This window comes from Lissotriton helveticus, chromosome 5_1 (assembly GCF_964261635.1).
Source record: "Lissotriton helveticus chromosome 5_1, aLisHel1.1, whole genome shotgun sequence".
In the NCBI taxonomy this organism is placed as follows: domain Eukaryota; kingdom Metazoa; phylum Chordata; class Amphibia; order Caudata; family Salamandridae; genus Lissotriton; species Lissotriton helveticus.
This window is the reverse complement of record NC_136065.1, coordinates 1726529746-1726546448: the sequence shown is the minus strand read 5'-3', so window position 1 is coordinate 1726546448 and position 16703 is coordinate 1726529746.

The window sequence follows — 16703 nt, the reverse complement described above, 5'->3', positions numbered from 1 at the left end:
ATAGTTCAATGGCGTGTCTATGGACCGAGCGGGTGTTGAGCAGGATGCACTTCATGTGGTTGTTGTTAGAGTTCAGTTTGGCGTTAGTGATTGGAGCGTGGTTCCTGATGCAACAGAACTTGCAGGATTGGCAGGTGAAGGGTCCATGGGTACTTCCTGGGGAGGCTCGGTGACAGTCGATGAGGCGGCCGGTGTTGAATGCAGTGAGGGTTGCGGCGTCGTAGGTTCGGCGGGCGGGAAGGTCTTTGCGGGGACCAGGGGGTCTGGCACTGGTCGCAGGCCAGGCGCGGACGGGCGTAGACGGGCATACCTTTGGCGCGCCTTCGGCGCGCTCAGGGCGCTCCCGCTGCGTGTTTGCCATTCTGCCATAAGTGGAGAGTGGAGGGGGTGGAGCGAGGGAGGAGCAGCTGGGAGGCAGGAGCAGGGTGGCGAGTGGGGAGGGGATCGGTGATGCTGGAGGGAGCGGGGTGGGGCCGCGGGGGAGCAGCGGCGGGGATCGCGACGTAAACGAAACTAAAGTAGGCACAATAATAATAGGGGCAAAAGCAGGCACAACAATAGCAGCAGGGGCACGGAGGAAGATGATACAAAATGAATGCAGCCTCCAAATAATCCACAATACACAACAATGGCAGCAGGGGCACGGAGGACGATGATACAAAATGAATGGCTTCGTGTAGTCTCCCCATTATTTTTTGTGGAGATTTAAATATTCATATTGAAGCTAGCTTCGATGTAAGACAAGACGATAGATATATGGGATTTAAACCCCGGATTTTCAAAGCCCTGAGGAATCTAGTGTTGGACAATGGTCTTATAGACGCTTGGCATACTCTTCACATAAAGCGCATACATTCGAATATTCATCCGATCAACTCCGAGAAATCATGACCTCAGCGGACTTGCCACACTCCATTCCTCATCTGCTTTATACGAATCCCACCATAGGCCCTCACAAATGTGCAATGTGCACGACCCCTACCCCTCCCAAGATCCCCACTCACCAAGTCCTAGCAGCACTTATCAACGCGCGGTCGGTCCCCAAACATAAAATTGAAATTTCTGAATTTATAGAATCACATAACCTAGACCTACTATTCATCACAGAAACCTGGGGTGATGATTCCTCCGTCCCAGACTTCAAAGCAGCAACTCCTCCCAACTACTGCACTTGCAGACTTGATAGAAAAAAAAGAATGGGAGGAGGGTTAGCGATCATACACAAGGACCATCTCAAAGTTAAAATCACGGACTCTAAATACAAGGACTGCGAGGCTCTCTCTTTCACCATCAGCATCTCTGACAAACAATCATTTACAGGCATGCTACTCTACCGCCCCCCCGGGTCCAGATTGAAATTCCTTAACAATCTTAACAATCTAATCGAGGTATCAGCAGGAACCCCACATTATACCATTCTGGGAGACTTCATTTTCCATCTTGAAGTAACTCACGACCCTGATACCTCGGCGTTAATAAAAGATCTAGCAGCTGCCGGTCTCCTACAAATGGTTAAACAGTCTACACACATAGCGGGACACACTCTAGACGGTCTATTCACCAGCAACCCTCACATTGTGGTCACAACTGTTATCCCTCTCATTTGGACTGATCACTCAGCTGTCTGTTTCTCAATAAAACGTAACTCCCCTCCACTCTCTTCCACATCACTCTCGCCTATGTCCTTCAGAAATTGGAAAAATATCGACCCCTCCCAATTAGCGGTTACGCTGCTTGATACTTTGAATACTAGCGAACAGGATCCTTCTTTAGCATCCACAAACTATCTTAACAGTCTAAACGAAGCCTGTTACAACCTAGCTCCCCTTAAAATTTCACTTCGCAGCAGAAAACTCCCTTCAGCTCCATGGTTCACAGAAATCCTACGACTACAGAGACAACATAGTAGGAATCTGGAGAGACAATGGCGCCGCTACTACAATCCCTCAGAAAAAATTGCCTATAAAAGTGCACTTTCCAAGTATAAACTACTTATTACCTCAGAAAAAACACGATACTACACCGCCCAAATTAATCAGGCAAACAACTCTGCAAGAGAACTGTTTCAGGTAGTCACCCACCTTTCTAGCCCTCCCGTCTCCCGTTTTGACGGATCACAGGAGCTTTGCAATTCCCTTGCCAAGTTCTTCGAAGACAAAGTAACTGCTATCTTCTCAGCCTTCACTCACTCAATCCCCTGCCACCACCACCACGGTACTTCCTTCCAGGACCGCACCCAGTTTCTTAACCTTCGAAGCTGCCACGGAGGAACAAATCCAACGGCTTGTTTCCAGTACAAAATCAGGATCACCCCTAGACCCCTGTCCTCCCGCCATTCTTAACCTCATTCCAGAAGCAATTTCCCCAGCTCTCACCAACATATGCAATGCCATGTTCATAACAGGCACATACCCTTCAGTCTGGAACAAAGCCACCATTAAACCCATTCCTAAAAAAACTACTCTCGACCCCCTCCTTCCCGCCAGTTACCGACCCATTGCATGTCTTCCGTTCCCAGCAAAAATCTTTGAAAAGATAATGAACATACAGTTGTCTAAATTCATAGATAATAACAACTTGCTGGATGATACCCAATTTGGGTTTAGACAGGGTCATGGGACTGAGACCGCGCTACTCAAAGCAGCTGACGAAATAAGAACGACGATGGATAAGGGAGGAGCGGCAGTACTAATATTGTTAGATCTCTCTGCGGCCTTCGACACGGTCGATCATGCCACCTTGATCGACCGTGTCTCATCAATAGGAATTCAGAATAAGGCGAAAGAACTTCTTGCCTCATTCCTGATGGATCGTCCACAGACAGTAAAAATGGAGAAGTTCACTTCCCGCACCTTCATACTTCCTTGCGGTGTACCACAGGGCTCCTCGCTGAGCCCGACATTATTTAACATTTATGTTTCGGACTTAGCGAGGGTAATAAAATCTTACGGTATTGCCCTTGCAACATACGCTGACGACACCCAACTGGTGCTATCGGTACACAACGATGGTACTTCAGTTGCAGCAAATTTTCAAGAGGGAATGCGGGCAATCAGTTCCTGGATGTCATCAAACTGTCTTAAATTGAACTCTGATAAGACAGAGGTGATGACATTCGGGAAAATGGAACCAACCTGGTCCTCCCAATGGTGGCCACCCGAGATGGGAATCCCTCCTCAACCTGTCACCACGGTTCGCAACCTTGGAGTCATATTTGATAACAAAATGACCTTCCAGCAACATGTCAACTCTGTGGTGTCCTCATCCTTCTACATCCTGAAACAAATCAAGAAACTTATGCCATACCTTCCGTCGTCGGCCGGCAAAACCCTAATCAGTACTTTGGTCTTTTCAAAAACAGACTACTGCAATGCCCTTCTTCTCAATGCCCAAGAAAAAGTCCTTAACAGATTACAGCTAGTCCAGAATGCCTCGGCCAGAATTTTACTGGGCATTCCCAAGTTCACCTCCATTTCCCCTTACATTCGACAGCTGCACTGGCTCCCAATCAGAAGCCGGACAAAATTTAAGGCACTATGCATTGCATACAAAGCCATCAATAATACAGGCCCACAGTTCCTTAAAAATGCCCTCTCTCCGCTCCATCATTCAAGAATACTACGTTCATCCTCAGCTCACTTGCTGAAAGTCCCACGTACAAAAAAAGCTAACTGGGGTGACAGATGTTTCACTATTTCTACAGCTAAACTTTGGAACACATTACCCCTACACATCAAAACCGCCCCCACCCTCATTAACTTCAGAAAAAAACTAAAAACCTGGTTCTTTGCATTATAATCTTTCAGCCTCAGCGATGGTTCTGTACTCTAAGCGCCGAGACACCTATGGGTAGTTGCGCGCTATAAAAATCGCATAAACATAAACATAAACATAAACACTATAAAGACCCCGGCTATAGTTTCTTTTCTGCCCCGCAACGGAAATACGTTCGCCTTGATTATTTTTTTATCTCTCAGTTCTTTATTGACAAAACAAAGATGGAAAGTCTTCCCAAATTATTATCAGACCATAATCCACTGCTATTAAGCTTTAGTTTGTCATTAGTCAGGGAAGGCCCCAAAACGACTTGGTCATTTCAGAGGAATTTACTACTTGAAGAGGATTATATACAGTTTATGACCAAAATCATTCAGGAGTTTTTCCAGATTAATAATGATACTGATTCTATCCCGATCGTGTGGGACACATTTAAATCTGTAATAAGAGGGGAGACCTTAAAGTACTCGAATTTTCAGCTAAAGAATAAATGCAATAAGTTTAAAAATGATTGCAAAATGGTTTTAAAGGCAGAAAGAAAATTAGCCGAAAGTATTAAAGCTAAAAAGCATATAGAAGAATCCCAACTTGATTTGTCTATTAAACGCATTACAGTCTATTCCCATATCGCGGATCGAGTGGCCTCACAATATAGACAACACAGGACAGAAAGTTACGAATTAAATGAATAAACAGGCAAAGTATTAGCGCAGAGACTACGTCAAAAAGCAATATCTAACGAAATTCTTAAAATTCGAGATCTTAGTGGGGTTGTTAGGACCTCTAAAGGGGATATATTAGCAGCATTTAACGAGTTTTATCAGGCTCTATATCATCAACCCAACAATGTGGCAGATTTAGGAGTAAAGATGTCACAATATCTGGAAGGTGTTAATAAAACTGATCTGTTGGAAGAACAGAAAAAAATACTTAGTGCTTCAATTACTTGGGAAGAAATTGAAACAGCTATTATGGGGCTGGCTACCAGTAAGGCAATGGGACCGGATAGTGTCCCTCTAGAATTCTATCGAGTATTTAGGAGAGTTTTAAAATTAGAACTGACTAAGATCTTCCAGCTAGCTTTTGCAGGTAACCCTCCTGATTCATGGTCATTTGCCACTATTGTTATATTTAAAAAGAAAGGGAAGGCCAGTGATGAGCTAGGGTCATATAGACCCATTTCTCTTATTTCAGCCGACAGCAAAAAAAATTCAAAAATCCTTGCAAACAGATTAAATGAATTGATGCCGTCCCTTGTCTCCATAAGACAACATGGATTCATTTCAAAAAGAGATACTACGGACCACGTTAAAAAAGGTATAGCATTGCTGGATTGGGCACAGGCCTCGGAGTCCCCGGTTGCGGTGGCCCTGTTGGACGCTGAAAAAGCGTTCGACAGGGTCGCCTGGGAATTCCTATGGGCTGTAATGGCCTGGATGGGACTTCCTAAGGAATATATTAATGCAATTAAGGCACTTTATCTCCATCCGAAAGCTGCTCTTAGGATTACAGATACACTTTCCGAACGTTTTAGGATAACGAGGGGGACAAGGCAAGGTTGCCCTTGTTCTCCGTTGCTGTTCGCAATATATTTAGAACCTTATCTTCTTAAACTATCAATAGAAGAGGACATCGCTCCGGTTACAATCCGAGAAAATGAATTTAAAATATTTGCATACGCAGATGACGTTGCCATTACTACCTCAGATATTAGACGGGCATTACCAAAACTAACTTATCTCGCAGAAGAGTTTGGAGCTTTGTCGGGCTACAAGCTAAAACTTGCAAAAACCCAACTGATCCATTCTGAAAGTGACCGGCCTAATGGCTTGGTTTTTGTCTCCGAGGCTCAATACCTCGGGATTACAATATCTTCCAAGATTGACGAAATTGTGCGTCTCAATATTAGGCCAGTGTTAAAATCCTCTAATAATATTTTGGAAAGGTTAAATAACCTACATTTTTCTCTTTATGGCTGCGCTAATATATTAAAAATGCTGATTTTTCCAAATTTTTATATTTATTTTGTACAATGCCTCTTTTGTTTTCATCGTCTTATTTTATTAAAATGGATAGAATCGCATCCAGGTTTCTCTGGGGCTACCATCGAACCAGACGGGTGCTGAGATGGTGTTCCCTCCTGAGAATGAAGGGTGGTTGGGGGATTCCCAATTTATTTTTGGCTATATTATTGGCTTATCTCACTAAGATATATGGGGATACTAATTTTTCCAGATATTATTACGGTTGAATCGATCCACCCTTCAATTTATGAAATGCTGCTAGGTGAGGAAGTTTCTCAATGTTTAGTAAAAGTTGTAGAACCTAGTTACTACAAAAAGACTAAGTTCAAAATTATGTTAGTGGCCTCGCAATCTGGAGGCAGATAAAGAAGAAAATTATCCGGTGGGGCGATCTAAACTATTATTCTCCAGTGTTGAATAACCGTATGCTACCTGAGATTTTTAATGATCAAATCATGAAAAGATGGCACTCTGCTGGGATTCGTCTATTGGGAGATTTTTAATAAGACACTCAAATCGCCTCTTTTTCTAGTTTACAAACAGAATATAAACTGTTTAGAAATTATTTCTTCAAATACCTCCAGGTACGGAGCTTTTTGGAATCTAAGGGTCTTCTTGACCATATATGTATGAACAAAAATAATATCTTTAAACTAGCAGAAGGGTAAAAGGTTTAGTTTTTCAGATGGCTATCAAACAAATGGATGACGATCTGAGTGTGATTGAGAGTAAATGGCAAAGGAAAATTGAAATTAAAAATGTTGATAAAGCTAGATCTATTGAATTATCGATTAGGATGCTATTTAATGGCTCACTTCAAAGCCAGCACTTTATGTCAATGTATGACCTTTATTATTCCCCGGCCAAATTGGCTAAATGGAAAGTCAGAAATGGCGATGAATGTAAACGGTGTGATGAAACAGCTTCTGATTCTATTCATATGTTTTTTAAATGTTTGAAACTTTCTCAATTTATTGCAGATGTCAAATTCTTTTTAAATAATAGTTTGGGGATCACTTTAAGATTAACTGCCGAAATGGTTATTGTAGGTCTTCAAACGGATCAAATTGGATTAAGGTCAGCTGCTGAAGAAGCTTTTTTATGTATTTGTATGGCAGTTTTTCGTTTTTGCATCACTTCTCGCTGGTTAGACCCTGAGCCTCCAGTTTTTAATCATTGGCAATCCAAACTGCTATCTATATATCAACTAGAAATGGCAATCTATAGATCTAAGGGTTTAAAAAGGAAAAAGTTTGGACAAAAAGTTTGGGCCCCTATCTCAAAATGGATTTAATCTGATTTGATCATATCATGTGATGCCAAATGCTCTCTATAAATATATTGTTATTATTTATCCATCAATTGTATAAACAATTATGTTATGTACCATGCTCAATGTATGACTGATTGCTGAAATGAAATCAATAGAAAAATTCAAAAACAGTTCATTCTCGACTTAGTTGACAGGGGTCTCATGCCGGTCACGATTGCGGGCAAACTGGCGGGGGTCGCTTTCATGGGTAAGCTGTTGTGGGGGTATGCGCCTTTGGCGGGGGAGCTGGGTTCTCGCATGTTAGAGGGTTGGGGCCGAGAATGCGGGAGGGGGTGCAGGGTCCGCCAGCCATTGTCGACGGGTTTGTTGGAGCAGGTAATTGAAGCATTGCCGGGTGTGTGTTTTGATGTGGAGGAGGCCTGTGTGTTCTCCACACTGATGGTATGGATGTTTGCGGGGGCCTTTAGGGTGTCCGAGTTGCTGGGCGTACAGGTGGATGCGGGGCTGCAGTGGTCGGAGGTGTCATTCGGGGAAGGGAAAGTGAGTTTGTGGTTGCGGAGAGAGAAAACGGATCAGAGGGGGGTAGGTCATTGTGTGTCGTTGTCGGCGGTTGCGTCGAGGGGGTAGGTTCCCGGTGAAATGGGGATTGCGGCTGAAAGCAGCGGGCATCTAAAGGGGGCTGTGTTTCGACATGCGGACGGCCGGCGGGTGTCGGGGCGCAACTGCTGGCAGTCCTGCGCAAGGCATTAAGGGGGCTGGGGCTGGACGGGCAGCAATTTGGGACCCACTCTTTCAGGATCGGCGCGGCATCGGAGGCGCACCGGCAGGGTCAGGGGTGAAGGGACATTATGCGGCTGGGCAGGTGGTTGTCGGACTGTTATCGGCGATACATACGGGGCGCGCCCAGCGTTTGAAGCGCTCGGAGGATATGGTGGCTGGGATACTTACTGTTGTTTCTTTTCTAGGTTCGGTGGCGGGTTCCCTCGCCAGAGACATGGCAGTCAGGATTGTGGGACATTCGTTTGTTAGGAAGGCCAAGTGCAGGCGCTATCCAGTTACTTTGGAGAAAACTTGGGTTTCAACCCTACTGTGTTTAGCATACATTGGAAGGAAAAAGGGGGCATGTTGTGGAGGGAATTGATACCCACGCTAAACTCCATGGTGGTAGCGGGCAGGTGTCCTGACATCTTAGTGCTGCACTTGGGTGAAAATGATATGGTGAGGGAGACTGGTCTGGTGCTTATGATGGCCATGAGGAGGGATCTGGGGGAGATAAAGAGTAGGTGGTCAGGGTGTGTGGTGGTCTGGACGGAGTTTGAGCCGTGTCGGGTGTGGAGGGGCACGGTGCATCCTCAGGCAATTGACAAGGCAAGAAGGAAGGTGAATGTGGAGATGGTGAGGTTCTGTAGGCACCTGCGTTTCTCTAGGATTTGGCAAAAGGATGTCAGGTATGATGCCACAGAATTGTTTTGGGGTGATGGGGTCAATTTGTCCCATATGGGCATTTATCTTTACCTGTTGGAGCTTCGCGAGGTATTGTGCCGGTTGTTGGGGGTGCGTTAGAGGTCGGAAGGGCTTCTGCTGGTTGGAGGGTGCGGGGAAAGGGGTGAGGGAGGGGGGCAGGGAAAGTAGGGAGGCGGTCTAGCCACCTACCCTCCTGACTTTTCCTGGGTGGCGGTGTTGGTTTTGGAAGTTGGCCAAGTTTGTCTGGAGTTTTTGGTAGTTAGGTTAAGTTGGGGAGTTGGTGTCAGGAAAGGGGAAAGGTTAAACAGGTTGGAGGTTAGGTTTTGGGGTTCATGAAGGTCGAAGGTTATGGGATAAGATTGTGTATTATGGTGTATTTATGTAATGTATTTGCATTTCATGTATTGTGTTTTTGCAGTGTGGGGGATGTTTTTATCATGTGGGGATCGTAGGGGTGGGGGATAAAGACTAAGGCGTTAGGTAACTCGATGTTTAGAGAGGTTTTAGTTTTGTAAGGCGAATATAACAGGCACGACAGTCCTAGCTTCCAAGTACATGAAAGTCACCTGGAATCACATGGCATAAAGTCCTCTAATCGTGATGCTTTTAAACAGAGTCGCTCTATGTTTTCCGGCGCGTCTACTCGTGAAACGGCTGCAAGCAGTGGACTTTATGCCATGTGATTCCAGGTGACTTTCATGTACTTGGAAGCTAGGACTGTCGTGCCTGTTATATTCGTCTTGAGAAAGACCCGCCGCGACCTAAACCTTGGCGCCTTAAGGGTCGAAACGTCGACACTTTTCTACAGGCCTCATAACTCTAGAACTCCATCGAATTAAAAGAAATTAATAGGGTTCTGGAAAGTTACACTAGCGGATGGCCTTTGTTTAATAAGAATTTGTGTATATTTGTATACATTTTCTATTTTGGAATGTATTAACTTTGTGTATATATTGTCTTTGTCACGTGATCACTATTCACTATTGACACTGTTCCGCACTATATTTGAGATATTGACAGTCGTTGTAAAGAAACGATTTTTTGTAAGAGTGTGACCTATAGAAATATATAAAGATAATATAAAGTCACATACAGGCTTTCTTTTCATTTATTGTAAGAACCTGTTTTTACTTCTTCTCAGAGGGGGATGTTGTTGTTTTGTCGTTTCTTTCTGTTTGAAAATTGCACAAGAAGCAAAAAACTTTTTGAGAAATCACTGTTGGTCGCACCCGACAGAACCATTTCTATTTAACTAATAATTTTTTGTAAAGCATGGTTTTTCAACTTTGCATTAAATAGTATCAGCAAAAAACATAATTTTGTAGTTACATCTACAATTCACAATTTCTTGTGTCTAGCATTCAATCAATCAACCAAACAGCTTTTGTAAAGTGCACACTGTCTCCCCTAAGGGTATCTGGGCGTTGTTTTTGAAGAGTCAGGTCCTGAGTCTCTTTCTGAAGTCTGCCAGCAAGGGGGCTGTCCGGAGCGGGAGGGGAAGTTTGTTCCTGGTCTTGGCAGGGATGTAGGAGAAGGAGCAGCCAACTCTACAGCTGCGATGGATGCGGGGGGTGTAGGCGAGGGCGAGTGAGGAGGAGCGCAGGTGTCTAGTCGGGTGGAGGGTGATATAAGTTCAGTTGATGGTTTATGTAGCCAGGTACTAGGCCGTGGAGGGCTTTGTAGGCATGTGTGAGAATCATGAACAGGCATCTCGTCCGGATTGGTAACTAGTGGCGGTCTCTCAGGTAGGGGGAGATGTGGGTTTGTTTGAGGTGGTCCAGAATGAGTCTGGCTGTGGCGTTCTATATGGTCGGGAGTCTTCTGAGGAGCTGGGTGGAGATGCCAGTGTAGAGGACATTGCCGTAGTAAGGTTGCTGGTAACAAGGGCCTGAGTGACGGTCTTTCTGGTGTTGGGTAGAATCCATCTGAAGATTCTGGAGACCATGCAAAAGGTGTGGAAGCAGGAGGAGGCGACTGGGTTGGTTTGTCTTTTCATGGTCAGTTGGCTGTTGAGGATGATGCCTAGGTTGCATGCACTGTTTTTCGGTGTGGGTGTAGATCCTTGCTCTGCAGGCCACCCGCTGTGGTCCCATGTGGAGGTGTTCGTACCAAAGATCAGTACTTCAGTTTTGTCAGAGTTGAGTTGGAGGCAGTTGTCTTTCATCCATTTGGATACATTGGTCATAGCGTTGCTGAAGCTGGTGTTGGTGTTGGTCGGTCCTCAGTGAGCAAGACGATCAATTGCGTGTCGTCTGCACTGGAGGTTATGTTCAGTCTGTAGGATCTGGTGATGTCAGCGAGGGGGGTCATATAGATGTTGAAAAGTGTGGGGCTGAGGGATGATCTTTGTAGTACGCCACATATGATGTCTTTGTGTGCGGAGGTGAAGAGAGGCAGTCAGATGCTCTGTGTGCATCCTATGATGAAGGAAGCGATCTATTTGAGGGTAGCTTGCTGTATGCCTATGTTTTGGAGTCTGTTGATGAGGGTGCTGTGGGAGACAGTGTCAAACACTGTGGAGAGGTGAAGGATGATCGGGCCACAGGTTCTCCATGTTTGAGGCGTGTTCTGATGTCATCTATGGCAGCAATCAGCGCGGTGTCAGGGCTGTGGTTTACCTGAAATCCTGATTGTGAGGTGTCCTGTAGGTGGTTTTGTTCCAGGAATTTGGTGAGCTGCTGGTTGTGAGCTTTCTCAAGTACTTTGGCTGGATGGGGGAGCAGGGAGATTGGACGATAACTTTTTAGATCGCTGGGGTCGGCAGAGGCTTTCTTTAGGAGGGGTCTGATATGTGCAGTGGAGATGGAGATGTTGAGTATGCTGGTGAAGTGCGTGCTGATTGGGTTCACTGCAAGGTTCTAAAGATTTTTGGGGCGGGGTTCAGTGGGTGACCTAGAGTGGATGGAAGACATGATGACTGAGGTGGTCAGGGCAGTGAGCAGAGTCCAAGTGGTTTGGCTGATGTTCGCTGGATGATTGAGGTTGTTGGGGTTGAGGGTGGTGGGTTGGATGTTGAAGTTGTTTGAGATGTTGATGATCTTGCTGTGGCAGTAGTATGAGAGGGTGTCGCAGAGTTCTTAGGAGGGGTTTTCATGTTGGAGAATTCTTTGACAATTTTGAAGAGTTCCTTTGTGTGGATGGATGCTGAGTTGATGCAGGTAAAAAGGGCTGCTTTCCTGGCTTCCTTGATGTGCAAGCGGTATTAGCTGAGAGCTGCTTTGCGAGATGCTCTGTCAGTGGGGTTCTTAGTGATGCGCCATCGTTTCTCTAGGTGGTGGCAGTTTAGCTTGGTGGTCCTGAGTTCTTGGGTGTACCACCTGGCATGTCTGGAGGACATTTTGTTGGATTTTGTAGGTTTCAGTGGGACAACTCTGTCTGGTCAATCAGTGATCCAGGCTGTGAAGTTTTAGACAGCTTGGTTGTTGAGGCCTCAGGTTGGAAGGTGGTGAGGCCCCTTTGACCACTGAGTTTCGGTGACCTTACTCTACTTGCGGTGGGGGGAATCTGACACCTGGGGATGGTATGCTGGGCATTGGCGATGGTGAAGTGTACAATGGTGTGTTCAGTCCAGGTGAGTTCTGTCTTGTATCTGAATTTGATTCTGTCACTGGAGGTGAAAATGTGTATTTGACTTTGTGTGTGGGTTCGGTGACCAGTTGGGTGAGGCCGATGTTGGTCAGGTTCTCTAGGAGGGGGATGGAATCTGCGTTGTTGGGGTCGTTCATGTGGAAGTTGAGGTATCTGTGTAGGTTGTAGTGGTGAGAGTCAATTGCTAGGGTGCGATGAGGTGGAGATGGTGTTGAAGAATTTTGCTTAGGGCGAGGGTGCCTCTTATCCTGGTCAATTCTCAATTTCTTGTGTCTAATATTTGATAGTTTCTATCAGACCATATTATGATGCCTGTTAGACCTGTCAGCCCATTGCGGGTCCCTCCTACTTATTTATTTATTTTGATCCCCCTTTTTGCCCCTCAATTTCTTTCATTTTTATGTCCACTGGAATTTTTAGGTGTTGTCGAGGGGGTTAGGTACTCCTTGACCCTATAGTTCCTTATAGGCCTAGAAATCCCTCCTTTTCTAGGGCAAGTTTAGCTACACAAAATGGTGGCTAGTAACTGCCACAACTGTTTACCTCAGGGACTGGCCTATAGACTCAAATGTAGAATCTAGAACCTTCTGGCCTGTTCTGAACACTTGAGGCAAGGGGTATAAAAGGCCAACTGTAGGGCGGCCATTTTGTCATTCAGCGAGAGAGTCAGCTGGAGTATAGGCTGTGGCGCTAGGTGGGGGGTAGGACATTCAGAGGATTGACTTCCTTTTAAGGGATTGCCTCCTTACTGCTTTCACCACCCTTCCCCCTTACTGCAGACCTGACCCTGCCAAGTTGTGTTCCTGTTGACCCTGGACATAAGGTCCTCCCAGTACCAGAAAGTCGATCCCTAGCCTGAGGGGAATTGGAGTGACTTTAGGAGACTGATCTGTGAGGTAGTTTTGCTCCTGTTGTCCAGTGGGTGAACATTTACTAGTATCTGTGAGGGCACTGCCACGAAAGGAGAGAGAACAGAAAATGCGGATTTGATACCCCCTTCTCCTTTCGTTTATATCCACAATTACTCAGCTGTCCCCCTCTCACCTGGGGTCAGTAGCGCCAACGCGGGAGTGCTTCCTCGTAAGTGAGACTGGGTGGAAGATAGCGAGTGAGTAGCCCATAGAAACGAGCAGCCGCGGTACTGCGCAGGCCCCGTGAGGCGGACGGTAATCCCTGTGAGGGAGTGAGTGGCCGAGAGAGAGTCGGGCAGCCGCGGTACTGCGCAGGCCCCGTGAGGCGGTCGCTAATCCCTGTGAGGGGGCGGAGTGGCAACCAGAGACCTGCCGCGTTCGAGCAGGTTCGGAAGAAGAGCCACTGATCCCCTGCGCTTGCGTGCTGGAGCCGCCCACACAGAGGACGACGGAGACGGCGAATCGAGGGACGGCGAGAGAAATGCTACTGCCGCTTCCCATCTTCCCACGCGACATTCCCACAGTGACAACCGCGGGATCGGGCGGCTTGGCCTGTGGGGGATGCGCTGTTGGGAGCAGGTTGGGGCCAAACAAAACCTCGGGCCTCCCACAAGTGACCGAGACGTTGGAGACAGAGGTTAAATACTACAAGTAAGCTGGGAGTTGGGGCTCTGGCGGGACACAAACGTGGTGAAGTTAATAACAGATCGAATTTTGATCTACCTCTCTGATCCCTGGTGATGAGGGAACGGGAGCCAGGGGGGTCATAAATAATAAAAGGAGCCAAACTTTAGAAGCAAGAGACTGGCTAAGCTTTTAGCAATTGTTGACCTTGGATACCACGGGACAGAAGCCAGGGAATCGGGGTAAACTGCTCAAGTTCCAGAGTACTGGCTGTGAATAATACATGTTTTGTTTCACAGGGGGTAACTCAATCTGGTTTCAATTGTATTAATGCCTGTACCAAACCTTCTGAAAGGAACTTGTGAGAATATTGTATCGCTGGGAAGAGGCACCAACCTGTTCTACTAAAAAGGGGGAGGCTAAAGAGTATTGTAAAAATTACAAGGTGTCATCCTGGGAACTCTAGTACTAAGTGGGAATTGCTAGGGTCATTTATCCTGAAGGAGAAAGTGTAACATCAAATGCAATGTCTTATTAATTTTCTTTTTCTATTTATTGATGCAAAGAAACTGATGGAGGAATATTTGATGTGAATAGTGACAAAACTGACAGATGAAATAAGTGAGAGTATACAAAAATCTTTTATAAAAGTGAACCGTATTTTCCTAAACTGGTGTAGCGTTATTTTTGAATGGATGGACGCTGAGTTACTGTAGGGTGTGATGCAAGCTTTACACTTTTGCCTTTTGGTTTGACCTTCCTATCCTGTGCCAGGCTACCCTATGTGATCTGGAGACCACAGTTCCAACAATGCCTATAGCTTTAATTGGCAGTTTCTTGTGTATAACATTTGGTCCTTTCGTTCTGTCTGCCCATGTTCTGGTGCTGATGTGCGTTTAGGTGCTACACGACCAGATAACCCTTCATCTTCCTTAGGACACAGATTAGTATTGTAAGCTTCATTCAAAGCTTAATGTTGCCGGAAAGGGGTGGCAAACCTATAATCAAGTAAACAAAATTGATATTAAACAAATGGCTCAGAATGGTTTTCACACCTCACCACAAACTTGAATTCAATGTTTTTTAAATTTAAGTTAGACATGCTGCTTATGTGTAATATAATCCCAAAACCATGTGCCAAAAGTTCTACACCACCATGTACTGCCATCAAAATACCATGTGTAAACACCAACTGAAAAAGTTCATCATATAACTAATAGCCATGGTGATTTTTGTCACCCTTCTTCAGGGAACCACAAGCACTTAACATAACAAAACAATCCCCATTCACATCCCCCACTATCCAACCATCCCCAAACTTCAGTAAAACAGATGCCAGTGAATAGTGGAACTCCCTAGCCTCAACAGGTATGAAGGCTCCTAACATTCCTTGATTTTCTGCTACAAACAAATGTTGAAGTGTGTTATAAGGGAAAAGTAGGTCATACTGGGGAGGATATCTCTCTCCCTCTATATGGACACGGTCCCAATCATTGTACCTCCAACATACCAAATAAGTCATGAAAGAACAACTGTAAGGTTATTCTTCAACTAAATGGTGTCAAGCCAGGCAGCTAGTACATTCTCCTCAAATAGTAACTATTGAAACTATCTGCAAAATGTCTTTAGTCTTGCACCCATATCTACAAAAATAATCAAGGTGTAAGCTGAGGATACATTTGATCCCCGATCATTCATACTTAAAAGCAAAACTCATGGTCAAACGAACAAACAAGTCCCTCAAGAGCTGACTTTGCAGTGTTCCCGATGGCACCCATCCCTTTCAATTGCAAGTGCTTGGCTGCGCTCAGTAGCTCTGTAGCCCTGAGCTTCAGGAATGAACCCCGAAGCAGGCGCAGCTAGGTCCTATCTGTCTCAAGGATAACTAGAGTTGCCACAGCCCTCCTACCGTTATCAGCTCCGGTTTCCATTCTTATCCAGTAGAAGCCTGCGGGCCATTTCAGAGAAACAAAGTGGAGGAAGATGCTACTCCAGCACTCTGTACATATAATCAGCCAATCAATCAATCATTCAGTAGATTTGTAGAGCCCTTCTTGACTGTGAGGGTATTAACCCCTTGCATGCTTATGACAAGCTCAGTTCGTCATGAGGCACAGTGGAGCTGTGCTCATGACAAGCTGAGCTCGTCATAACTGCCGCGGCCCTCCCACGTGCATCTAATTCCCCGCCTGTGTGGGCAATCTTTTTGAGTGGGCGGAGTCATGACGAGTCCAGCTCGTCATGAGCACAGCTCCACTGTGCAGCATGACGAGCTCGACTCGTCATGAGTACCGCGGCACCGCACGTGCCCCCCCCCGCACCGCAGGGGAATTAGCCCCACATGCAAGGGGTTAAGCACTGAAGATTCTTCCTAATAGGATACACTTGAAAGGGAATGGGTATGGTCCTTCCAAAGTCCAACTTGTCCGCAGTATAGCGGACAAGTTGGAAGAACTTGGCCGCAATCGTGTGTAATAAAAAACTGCCATATGTCCATGTCTGGGAATGAAACATGTTATAAGTGCATACCAACTTTCTACAGATTCTGTTGCTATACAAACCGATCAATTTGCTCTGTGACATAACAGGAAATAATAAATATATATATATAAATATACCTCAAAGGGTATCCCCGCTCTTCACAATTTGTCTCTCTATTGGCTAAAAATATATGGACTATATTGATTTGAAAAAACATTTGGGGTTGACAGGTTTGTTTTGCGGTAAATGGCTTGGAGTTAATCCGAAAGGAGCAGTATGCTAAGACTATCACAAGGCCATGTCAGTGATTCCACACTCTTCAAGTCTCCTGATTAGCACCGGGTGGGACATGGTGCCAAAAGGTGCACTCAGATGCAAGAGGATGAGAGCCGCAGTGCCAACGTATTCAAAAGTGGCATTAAGTTCCTCAGTAACCTTGAGAAGTGTCGACTCTGTACTATCACAGGGGTGTAAACCTGATTGAGAGGAGAGGAGAATGCTATGGGATTTGATGTACTCTCAAAGCTAGGAGATATTCTCAAGAAGGTGTGATAATCAACA